Raw genomic sequence first — 12,131 nt, forward strand, 5'->3', positions numbered from 1 at the left:
TGTTCAAAATCTCCAGCTAAATCAGAAACTGACCATATGTCTATAATCCAATTTTCAGGTTTCCACTCCTAGCCACTCAAAGTTCTCACCTACTAACAGGGAATTCAATTTGCAGTTTTAGGGCAGTCACAGAAACTTTCTGTTCCATTATGTGGAACCCTTGCTGGGAATTTAAAACCCTGAGCTCATCATTTTGCTCTGTAATGCTTTAACTTGGCTAGGCTAAACTGCATTCCCAGGATTTCCCTTGTATTTGTTTCAGGACTGGGTGGGCCACAGAGAGACTACTGTGCAACAGGCAGAGGGCACATCTGGTAGGACATCTGCACTAACTCCCCATCTGCCTCGCTAATGCGAGGCTGCAACAGCTACTCTACCCTCCCCCAGGCTCCCTGAGTCTCTGTCTCCTGGGCAAAGTGTGTGCGGTCAGCTCCAAGACAAAGGCCCAGCTCTTTCTGGATGCCCACACAACCAATGTCAGAAGCAACACAACTGACACAGCTTTCCATCTGTCTTGCTGTGGCTTCCAGTTTGTTTTCTCCCCCAAGGCACTTCCCCCTTTCTCTCTCAAATTCCTGTCCTACGGACTACAACTCTAGCATGAGGCACACAAGCAGCCTTATCAACAAGCTGCATCGCCAGCTCCTACACTGTATTAACTGAGATCTCTGAATAAGACTGTCAGACAGACCCCTGGACAGAAAACCACACATTTAACCACACAGCCTCAATGTGCCTTTGGACAATGCTAGCTAGGGCCCAGGGGATGTGAGCTCTCAGAACCCAAGAACTGAGCTAAGGACCAGAAAAGTATTCATGGACAAAAACAATTAAGAATCTCTGCTCTCATGAAGCTCAGCCTTTTTGAGAAAACAAAACTCGTTAAATCATGTGAACAAAAGTAACCCTGTAATTTTGATAAGCACTTGGAAGGACAGCAATGTCTCTAATATAAGGACTTGAGGAAAGTCAAGAAAAAACTTCAAAACCTTCAGAAAACTGATGGTTACTGTAAGCAAGAGATGGATATATGGAGATTCTCTATTCTACCTTTATTATAAAATTTACAAACACTTTCATCAAAACAGCTTTCATCAGAAAGTGATGCTTGAGACAAGGAAGGCAGACTAAGAAGAACAGAAATTTGGACAGAAAAGCATTCCAGGAAGAGGGAAAGAACAAGTGCCACGCCCCCTAGTGGCGGAGATGATGATGGGCACTGGAGATATGAGAAGCACCTGCATGGCTGGAGCAAAGGGAGATGCAGTGCAGGTGAGGTCAAGGCCCCAGAGGATAAAAATTATGCACACCCTTGAGGCCTGCTATGAAGCGCTGTCCTTAAAGCAAGGGGAAGCCACTGAGAGTTTCATGTAAACGGTGATACAATTAGATTTGCCTTTTTTTAAAAAACAGGTTTAATTTCTGACACTAAGAAATTATAATACAGACTTTTTACCTTTTACCCAACAATCTCACTATCTTGAAACTATACCTGATCAAATACAAAACAATGTATCAAACAAGGTTATTCACTGTAGTAATTTTTTAACAGCAGCAGAATATAAACATTGTATCTATATTTAGGAAATGAACTACGAGCACAAGAGTACATACCAAGAATATAAAAGTGTATATGAAGTGATCTCCAGAATATACTAAGAAGAAAGAAACAACTGTGTATACAAGCTTTTTGGAAACAAAAGCATACACAAACTTTTTTTTAAAGAAAAGCAGGTAAAAAAATGTTTCCTTATATTTCAAAAATAAGTGGACAAATAAACCAGAAATAAAAATGGAACAGGAGAACAGTTTAGAGATAGGAAAAGAAGGGAGAATGTGAACACACCTTTATAATGCAGCTTTGACTCTGGAACTATATAAATGTTTTACACAGTGAAAAAAATACGTTCAGAAAAAGATTAAAGCAATCCTTAAATGTTAGGGATTTCATTCAAATAAACCAAACTAATAATCAAATTGATTACAAAATCAGAGAGAAAATGTCTTCAAATGATTCTATAATTCAGAATGGGAACATTTTTAAAACAAAGGGAATAAAACAGAAACCTACAATCATTCTACTGTTAAAAAGTTTTCGAACTACTATGTTTATACTGTAGGATAAAGGAAAGTTAATAAGAATGCAAATTTTTAACATCAGAGAAGAATAAACTCAAAGTAAAAACCCTATGAAGTTAAATGCGAACTGGAACTAGCAACACAAAATCAAAACTAGTATTTCCCAAGTCTGTCCAATGACAGCAAGAGCCTCTCAGTGGCAGTAAGTACACAGCACCAGATTTTGGTATCTAAACTCCACTCACTGCCTGATAAAAAGAGCTAAAAGAACTGGTTGATAGACACTGGGCAGAAAAAGCACAAAGTGGGTCTCAGACACCTTGTAACATAAGCAAGAAACAGTTCAAAGGTTAACAGGGTCACATCCAAGGGAAGAAAACGAGTTTGAAAGGACCAAGCCACGACCAAACGAGGACAAGCTGAGGAAAAATGACGATGAGTGCTTGACTAGGACACACTGAAGGCATAAAATTCCAAAGGTCCACAGTGACCCTAGAGAGAGCAGAAGGAAGTACACAGTAACAAATCAACCCTGTACACAGGGAAAAGAACATTCGTACCCTTGTGTCAAGACCTAAAACTCATGCTAGGAATATTAATTCAGATATGACTCGTTAATATATCAGAGAAGGCAGTGGCACCCCACTCCAGTATTCTTGCCTGGAAAATCCCATGGACGGAGGAGCCTGGTGGGCTGAAGTCCACGGGGTCTCGAAGAGTCGGACACGACTGAGTGACTTCACTTTCACCTTCCACTTCACACACTGGAGAAGGAAATGGCAACCCACTCCAGTGTTCTTGCCTGGAGAATCCCAGGGACGGGGAGCCTGGTGGACTGCCGACTATGGGGTCGCACAGAGTCGGACCCAACTGAAGCGACTTAGCAGCAGCAGCAGTAGTTAATATATGGATAAGTAGGTCATATAGACATACATGTCTATAAGTATATAGACCATCTATAAATAAATACGTAGATCATTTGCAGACAAGTCCAAATATTAAACCTAAGTTATAACGATGTAACTGTAAGCAAGCTGAACAACAAATATAAGCAAACAAATATAATCTAAGTTTAAAAAGTTGTCCTGCCTTTTATTACTACAATCTAAAAACATTTCAAGTGGTATTTAAAAACTTCATTAGTCTCTTTATTTACTCTCTCAACATTTGGATAAAACAATATCCATGATGAATTGATCCTTTCTCTATCACACACCCCACCCCCAAAAAAGTCAGCACATTTAACATTTCAGTGTCTCCAGACAAACTGCCTTTGCTTCAAATTATTTTATCCTTATTCAACAGCCTTGTAAACTTGAGCTGGAACACTGGTAGACTCCTTCAATCCATCTATCAGAAGGTTTAATGCCTTTCAATGGCTCCCCGCACCCCACCACCACCACCACCACCCTTAGAAAAAAACAGCAACTACTTTAATGTGATATGTTCAATTATTTAAAATCTGGCCCCAAATTCATTCCTAGACAGACTGATCATGTCAAACTTAAGTGGTGTCAGCAGGTGTATGGTCAATACCCACAGGGAACTTATGATATCCAAAAGCCCTAGGAATCACTCACATGGGAGTGACAGATAACACAGCAAAACTTTTGATTGTAATGGTCTAACACTCTTCATGACTCTGCTCCTCTTGTTCCTTCATCTAGACTGCTTTCCTCTAACCTATCTTCTTAACCCTGCAGGAACATCACCTTCTCTCCCCAGATGTCTCACCATATGCCTGGGTATCTTCCCTACCAAGCTGTAAGGTCTCTAAGGGCACATCTTCATATGTCATGCCCAAATCTGACTTATGGCAATTTTAAAGCCGTAAATAAGCACCCAATAAAAGTTTTAATTAAAAATTTAATAGAGGACAAGCACAACTAAGCAACCTATTGTTGAAAAAAAATGCTAATAACTGGAGCAAAGTTCAAAAGCATGGAGAAGGAAATCAACGACTGGCACCAGCTGCTGCATTTCAGGGCTGTACTGGGAGCTCGACACAGCCACTGCATTTAACTACTGTAGTGGCCTTACACGATCGGCTCATCCCAGCTTACAGTAGAGGAGTAGCGCTTAGAAGGGCTATGTGATCAATCAGGTATGTGGCTTTGGACCAGTAAGGAGTGGGGTTGGATTTCAACCCAGACTCTTCAGAGTTGAAGGCCATTCGATCTCCACGTCCAACTCCAGAGCTCACATCTTTTTCAAATGGACTCCCCATTTCCAATTTCTTTTTGTTCAAAGGAAAGAAAAAAAACACAATTAAGCATCTAATAAATATAAGGAAGTATTTCCATGATATATTTTTCGCAACAAAGTAGAATTCTAATCCAAACGAAATATCCAACAACACTGTTATTTTTAATCTCTGCAATAATCCACCCCAGTAGTATCCTTTTTATGTGTTTCTAACTGTGTTCATTTGAAGGACTGATGCTAGAGCTGAAACTCCAATACTTTGGCCACCTCATGCAGAAGAGTTGACTCATTGGAAAAGACTCTGATGCTGGGAGGGATGGGGGCAGGAGGAGAAGGGGACGACAGAGGATGAGATGGCTGGATGGCATCACCAACTCGATGCATATGAGTTTGGGTGAACTCCGGGAGTTGGTGATGGACAGGGAGGCCTGGCGTGCTGCAATTCATGGGGTCGCAAAGAGTCGGACACGACTGAGCGACTGAACTGAACATACCAGAGGAAAAAATGCTAACAATTAAGGAGTACAGCCAATGGAGTTTAACTGTATACAATCAGGTAAGTCATTGGGAAGAGAGATCGCTGCATGATTAAATTTCTTCTAGTTAAGATTTCAAATAGCTCATAATTATATCAATACCGTAAGAGTCAAATCTGAGGTACTCTTTCCCACAGGATGCACAGGCAAACAAAGATCACATCAACCTTCCACTCCACGATTCATGAGAATGGTACCATTACCTGGAAGGACACCAATGACCAACATTTCGCTGTTACCTATATTTCATGAGTGTTACTAGATATTACACTAAAGACAAAGTATTTAAGGTCAACTATGGAAAATAATGCTAGTACTATTTCTCAGCACCACTAACCGGATACTGTGAATTGTGACCCTGGGGGAAAAGGAAAAGAACATGCACTGTTTCCCAAACTAAGGTGACCAAGGACTCCTTTGATTTTCCTGTAGAATTTCTTAGCATGAGTGTCACAAAGAATACCACCTTAAATGCTGCTTCATACATATACCCAAAACAAAGTAAATATTATGGCTGTGTTCTGAACTAGTAAATAAAGAAACAGTACTATCAAAACTCTGGGGATCATCGAAAATCTTTTTGAAAAAAAATTCTAAGTTAATCATAGAGATGACTGAAGCTCTCTTTCCTTAACTCATTTCACAGCATTTTGAAGTAACCATTTTGCTACTCAAAGAAATTCTATTTTCTCACAAGAAACACATACCTACTACCGACGATTCTGGCAAACATTTAACGACCTTTACATGTAATTAACAAGTCAAATCCCATGAACACAGGGGCCTGGTAGGTTAGTCCATAAGGTCACAAAAAGAGTCGGACACGAGTTAGCTGCTGAACAACAAATCAAGTCTGATAACAAAGGTTCTGTAAATTGTTATCTACAATTTTTTGGTATTTGCCTCTGATCCAAGGACTGGGGGAAGGGCAGACGCTTCCTCATCTCACTTGACCCTCATCTGAAATTTCACAGCCTCTTAAAAGTTCACAACCTCTAAGAACGTTAACAAACTCAATCTGTCCTGCTATATACATACACCCTCAAGTACAGGTTTAGTTTTCATTTCCTACGAAAGCTATGTAGAAAGCAATTACTGTACTCTCCATCAATCCCTTCAGACCGCAGAGTTCCTTCCAGAAAATTCCAACAGAAGTTATATAGGAATTCGCATTTGGGGAGGTATGTCGTCTTTGGCAGAAGTCATGTTACACAGCGCAATCCTTTAACACTTAAATGTATTGAGGGTTGGTTTATGACGTACAGCAGATCTGTATTTGCTACTTCAACGTGCATGGAAAACCCTCTCCAAAACCAGAAATCCCAACCCACAAATCATAAAAAAAAGCAAATAAGCGTGAAGCAACTGCGTAAACAGATTTGGGGTGCCTATTTCGTGGCATTTATGGCTGAGGCCACCACTAAAATTCAATCCGGTAAAGTCGACAACGCATCCCCAACAGGAGAGATGAACAGAGTCAAACCGTAGGCACTGCGCAGTTTCCGCGCCGTGCGATTAATCTCAGCAAATGCTTGCGGAATGCGCTCAAGGTCACTCGTGATGAAAAAGAAAAGTGTGTGTGTGTTTGAGTGTGCGTGTGCAGAAACGCCCGCCGTCGGCCAGTCCCGCGCAGAGCTGCCCAGGGCGCGTGGACAGGCAGCCAAGGGGGCGGGGGAAATGGGGGGGGTACCGAGAGCCCCGAAAAACCACCTTCTCCGCCAAGCCCACTGCTGCAGAACCCCGGCAGCCACCCGGGAGGTCACGCCGTCGTAGGTACACAGCCCTGGGTAGGAGAGCAACGCCAGGCCTCCGGAGGGTCCCGATCTCGGGGAACCCCCTCCCCTTTCTGTGGTCCGGTTCCAGCGCCCCTCCAGCTCCGGAGACCAGTCCCCCTTCCCACCCCCACCTCCCTCCGCCCTCCGCCCAGCCCCTCCCCGCGCCCCGAGGGCCGGCTCCCCTCCCCCCCCACATCCCCTCCCACCACCCGCGGGACCAGCCCCCACGCCCGCCCCAGGGGACTGCTACACCGCCCGCTCAGGCCCCGAGGGTCCCATTCCTTCCTCCCCCGCCCAGCCCGGTTATGCAACACTCAGCCGCCCCGCCCCCCCGCCAGCGCCCGCCGCATTGCCCCCCCTCCCCGGGCCCGGCCGCCCCGCGCCCCCCGCCCGCTCCAGCGCCGAGGCCTCCCGAACAAAGCGCGCGGGGCCGGCCGGCCGGGCCGGGGGCGGCGGCCATGTTGGCGGGGGCGGCGAACAAAGGCGCGCGGCCCGAGCCCGAGGCCCCCGCCCGAAGCCCGGCCGGCAGGGGGCGCTGTACAGGCGCCGCCCGCCGCCCGGACAATGCGCCGCGGCCCGCTGCTCCCCGGGCGCCACCGCCCCTCAACGCGCCCCGCCCGCGGCCCCGCTGCGGCGCCCGCTCCCCGGCGGTGCACAGGCCTCACCTGCTGGCCTCCCAGGCCGCCGTCCGCAGCCCTTGGGCCCGGCCGTCCCGCGCCGCGCTCCCGCCCCGGCCCGACCGAGCCAGACGGCGCCGCCCCGCCCCCGCTCCGCTCCGCGGCCGCCGCCGCCCGCCCCCGACCGCACGGCGCACGCGCACTGCGCCCGCCGACTGCACCGGCACCGCCGCCCGGCCCGGGCCCGACGGGCTGCATTGCGCAGGCGCCCCAGTTGGAGGGCGGGGCCTAGCGGACAGGGGGCGGGGCCTGGCGGCAGGACTCGGCTTGAGGCTGCTCACCTGGCGGCGGGGCGGGACCGAATAAAGGAGGGCCCGGGGGTGGAGCGGGGCCTGATGGTGCAGCAGGGCGGGGCCTGGCACCGCTCACCTGGTAGCCAAGCACAGCGGACCAGGGCCTGGCGCCGGGGTGGGGCCTGGCAGCGGGGAGGGGCCGGGCGCGGCTCTCACCTGGGGGCGGGGCCTGGCTGGGTCCCAGCTGCGCGCCGAGAGGCGGCATTAAGGGCCCAGAGGCCGGGGACCGGGGACGGCGCGAGTATCGCCGGAAGTCTGGCATCCTTAGAAGTTTCGTTTTCGCGGGGAGGGAGGGCTTTCACCGACTGACTGATCCTCCCTGTCCTTGAATTTAAGCAGCAAGTCGATCTGCGTTGCACACGCCTCCCCTTTGGAAGAAGCGGAGTACAGTGACAAGGCCATCCGCTGACAGAGCTGTGGTGGCCGAGGAAACGCAGCACCCAGCGCCGAGGGCCTCCCGATCGGGCCCCACCGCCGCACTGCGCCACCGCGGCCGAAATTCGGGTCTCGCCCACTCACCTGCCCTACCTGGCGGGGGAGGACGAGCCTGGCAGCGCTTGACAACGCACTCCCTCCTTGTCCGTACTCCGCCGCCTCCACAAACTGGCCAACTCGCTCGACTTTCCGCAGAAGTCAGGAGCCAGGCATTCTCACGGTCACTGGCGAACTTGTTTGCCTTCTGTTTCACCCAAGACGCCCTTTGAATGTCAGGTTGGTTGGTTGCAGGAAGAGGGGGAAAGCAAGGAAGAGTCCGGAACAGTTTTGACTCCTTCGGAGTGCAATGCCTGCAGGCCGTACCCGGGGTCTGAATCCCTACCCCGCACCCCAGCCTGGAGCTCTACCTGCTTCAATCCCAAGACTGGCGCTCTCCTCTCCCCTCGTCCGCATACCCCCTCAACTCTCACCCAGCACTTCCCTCCCCCACTTGCCCGGTGCCCTCCCCTCCCCCAGCCCCACCACCACTCTGGCGTCCTCCACAGTCACTGGGCGGACGTGGTTCCTAGAATGCGAAAAGCTTCGCCTGCCCAAATGTTGTCGGGTCAAATGACAGACGTATTATTGGAAAGCGCTCTGTCCATCGTAACCTGCAGCCCAATTGTCACTTACCATTACTCTGTGGGATTTTGCTGGCACCTTTTTCTTCCAAGTAAGATTGATACGTGCCTGTTGGAACAATTAAAGTGCTCATCTCAGATGACACTTGGCAAGAACTGCAAGTTCACAGGCCAACTAGAGGACCAATTTAGATACAGATATACAAAAGTGTGTCACTGTACTTACCAATGAGAAAGCGTTGGGAAATTAACTTTCCATAATGTTCAATGTTTATGACCCAGACAGTAGTGGAAAGGGAGAAATTTCCCTCTTGAGTTCTTAGGCGGTGGGGCAAAATTGACACAAGACAGATTAGCAGGAGAAAAACAAATTTGAATGCATACACGTATAGGTCTCAGAAATTGGATATATGGGGTGGCCAAAGCAGGCAGATTTTATACTTTTTAGACAAAAAATAAATTTGTCAGGAGTTGACCAGATAGGGTTGGGATGCTCGATTAGTGAAAAATCTAAACAGAATTTGGCCTTGGGATAATAAATTTAAAATTAACAAGGTTTGTTTATACAGGCTTTTCAGCCTGATTTCCTTGTTTCTGGTGATAAGGATCTCTCTGTACCTTCTGGTACAAGGAAGGTATTTGTTGTTCAGTTGCTCAGTCCTGCCTGATTCTTTTTCGACCCTCCATGGACTGTTGCTCCCCAAACTCCTCTGTCCATGGGATGTCCCAGGCAAGAATACTGGAACGGGTTGCCATTTCCTTCTCCAGAGGCAAATTCTTTACTGCTGAGCCACCCTGAGAAAGGTATCGAAACCTTTGAAAGAATGACATAGCCCAAGGACACAACCAAATAAGTCCAAGATGGCAGATGAGTTGACTTCCACTAGACATTGAGCCTCAGTATATGCTCACTGTAACACATCAGCAAGCTAAATGACATACCCACAGGTGCCATAACAGTTCAAGGGCGAGCCGTAAAGGTCGAAAAATGAGTGGTGGTCCCAATTCCTGGAAATCCCCACCCCTTCCCCAAAAGAGCTAAAATACTCCCCCCACTCATCAGCTTATGAAATTACCCACCCCTGTAAAAACTGACAAGTCAGTGGAATGTTTCTCTCTGAATAAATCCACTTCTTATCCATGACTCTGTCTCTCACTGAATTCTTTCTGGGATGAGACCTCAAGAACCTGAGTTTCATTAAGTCCTGAGAACATGTGTGTGATCTCAGTTAAAACTGAGTTCAAGTCCCAATCTGAGTTGCATGGCTTCAGCAATTTTCACATGGGAGATTTTTTTTCCTATTTTTAAGGAGACAGAGGGGAAGGTCAGAGTGTCCCTCTTGCACTGACCCTTTCTTAAGTAACTGCATGCATGCTAAGTCACTTCAGTCAGGTCTGACTCTTTGCGACCCTATGGACTGTAGCCCACTAGGCTCCTCTGTCCATGGGATTCTCCAGCCAAGAATACTGGTATGGCTTGCCGTGCCCTCCTCCAAGGGATCTTCCCAACCCAGGGATTGAACCGCAGTCTCTTATGTCTCCTTCATTGTCAGGTGGGTTCTTTACCACTAATGCCACCTGGGAAGCCTGTAAGTAACTTTAATACAAAACCATTAATGTTCCGTTGAGGCACATTTGTAGGCAGTCCACTGAGTGCCCCAACAACCTCAACCAGAAGGCTGTGAGTCCCTTCCTTTCCTGTTCTGAATGGAGAGGTCTGGCCATCTTGCTTCCCAGGAAGCTTCAGTAGACCCCACACTAACTAACGTGTCTTCCTATGAGTGGGGAGGGAGCTGGATTGTTGCAATACTCTTTCTTTGGAAGTGGTACCTGAAGAACCAAAGAGGACCACTTTCATCTCAAGAATCCTGTTTCTCAAAAGGTACTCTCTGTACTCATTCTTGGCTTAACTTGCTCCTGAAACCACAGGAAAATAATCAGTTAGAGTACTATGCCCCTTCCAGGCTTCTCTCCAACAGTTTGAAACTATCACCATCACAGTACTGTTGGATGAAAAAGAGAACCAGAAGAGTCTTTCACAATCCCTGGTTCAACATATAACAACTGGACCCTATCAAGGCACAGGACACTGCATTTGCCTCTGGAGGGGACTCTGTCTACATACACAAGAATGTTTACACTTCATGAAGGGAACATCACATGGTGCTGAAAAAAGTATTTACTGAATGGATGACTCCAAGAAAGGATAGCAGGCGCAGAGTTCAGTCATCTGGTCAACTGTGCAGCTTCCTCCCCTGGCTCATTCCCACTTTTCTCCAGGTCATTCCAGCAGCCAAATATATGCTTCAAAATGATACCTTCTCAGAGAAGCCTCTTCTGACCACCTGCACAAGTAGATTGCCCTCTATTCTCTTTAACTGTCATCCTTATTTTTCTTTGTAGCACTGATTCTCTTGTAGTTACATACAGCACTGACTTGTTAAGTCACCACCCACCCCATTATAAAGTCCAAAGGCCAGAGACAATATGTTTTCCTTTGTACCTTGCAGAGGACTGTAAGGGTTCAACAACTATTTATTATAAATAAATAGATGACTTGTCTGAATACTGGATCATGTGGCTTTGTTGACAAAGGGTTCAGAAGGAGCCTCAAGTGCCAAGATACTGGGGAATTTAGACTCTTCTTACCTACTCACAGATTTATATCAAGGTTCAACAGAAACTCTATACAGACCTATGCACATGTGAGGGAGTTTCTCCATAGCTTGGGAAACAATTGAAGATGTTCGGTCAGGTTTGTGGGGTGACTTTAAAATCAATCAGGTGCTATCTAGAAGATAATTTAGAGTGGGAATTATGACATAAAGGAGACCATGTAGGAGGCTACTGTAATAACTTTGGGGGACACAATTTGAACTGGATACAGTGCTTATGCAAAGGATAGTATCAGTTCAATTCAGTCGCTCAGTTGTGTCCGACTCTTTGCGACCCCATGAATCACAGCACGCCAGGCCTCCCTGTCCATCACCAACTCCCGGAGTTCACTCAAACTCATGTCCATCGAGTCGGTGATGCCATCCAACCATCTCTTTCTCTGTCGTCCCCGTCTCCTCCCACCCCCAATCCTTTCTAGCATCAGACTCTTTTCCAGTGAGTCAGCTCTTTGCATGAGGTGGCCAAAGTATTGGAGTTTCAGCTTTAGCATCAGTCCTTCCAATGAACACACAGCATTGATCTCCTTTAGAATGGACTGGTTGGATCTCCTTGCAGTCCAAGGGACTCTCAAGAGTCTTCTCCAACACCACAGTTCAAAAGCATCAATTCTTCGATGATCAGCTTTCTTCACAGTCCAACTCTCACATCCATACATGACCACGGGAAAAACCATAGCCTTGACTAGACGGACCTTTGTTGGCAAAGTAATGTCTCTGCTTTTTAATATGCTATCTAGGTTGGTCATAACTTTTCTTCCAAGGAGTAAGCGTCTTTTAATTTCCTGGCTGCAATCAGCATCTGCAGTGATTTTGGAGCCCCAAAAAATAAAGTCTGA

The 12,131-nt window shown here is 47.2% G+C and overlaps 1 protein-coding gene across 4 annotated transcripts in view; it reads right to left on the minus strand.

Annotated features, from left to right (window-relative positions):
* The window catches only part of SPIN1 (spindlin 1), an 81,809-nt gene extending 74,422 nt beyond the window's left edge, over positions 1 to 7,387 (minus strand). For 2 of the 4 annotated variants that reach the window (XM_088838185.1, XM_055427528.2), the window contains exon 1: positions 7,261 to 7,387. The gene's annotated coding sequence lies outside the window, so the exon portion shown is untranslated. The remainder of the gene's footprint in view (positions 1 to 7,260) is intronic. The other 2 variants (XM_055427527.2, XM_055427530.2) reach the window with 2 other exon arrangements.
* Between the last annotated feature and the right edge of the window lie 4,744 nt (positions 7,388 to 12,131).

The sequence above is a fragment of the Moschus berezovskii genome, chromosome 7 (assembly GCF_049115385.1).
Source record: "Moschus berezovskii isolate FMDL1 chromosome 7, NW_MosBer_1.0, whole genome shotgun sequence".
Classification (NCBI taxonomy): Eukaryota; Metazoa; Chordata; class Mammalia; order Artiodactyla; family Moschidae; genus Moschus; species Moschus berezovskii.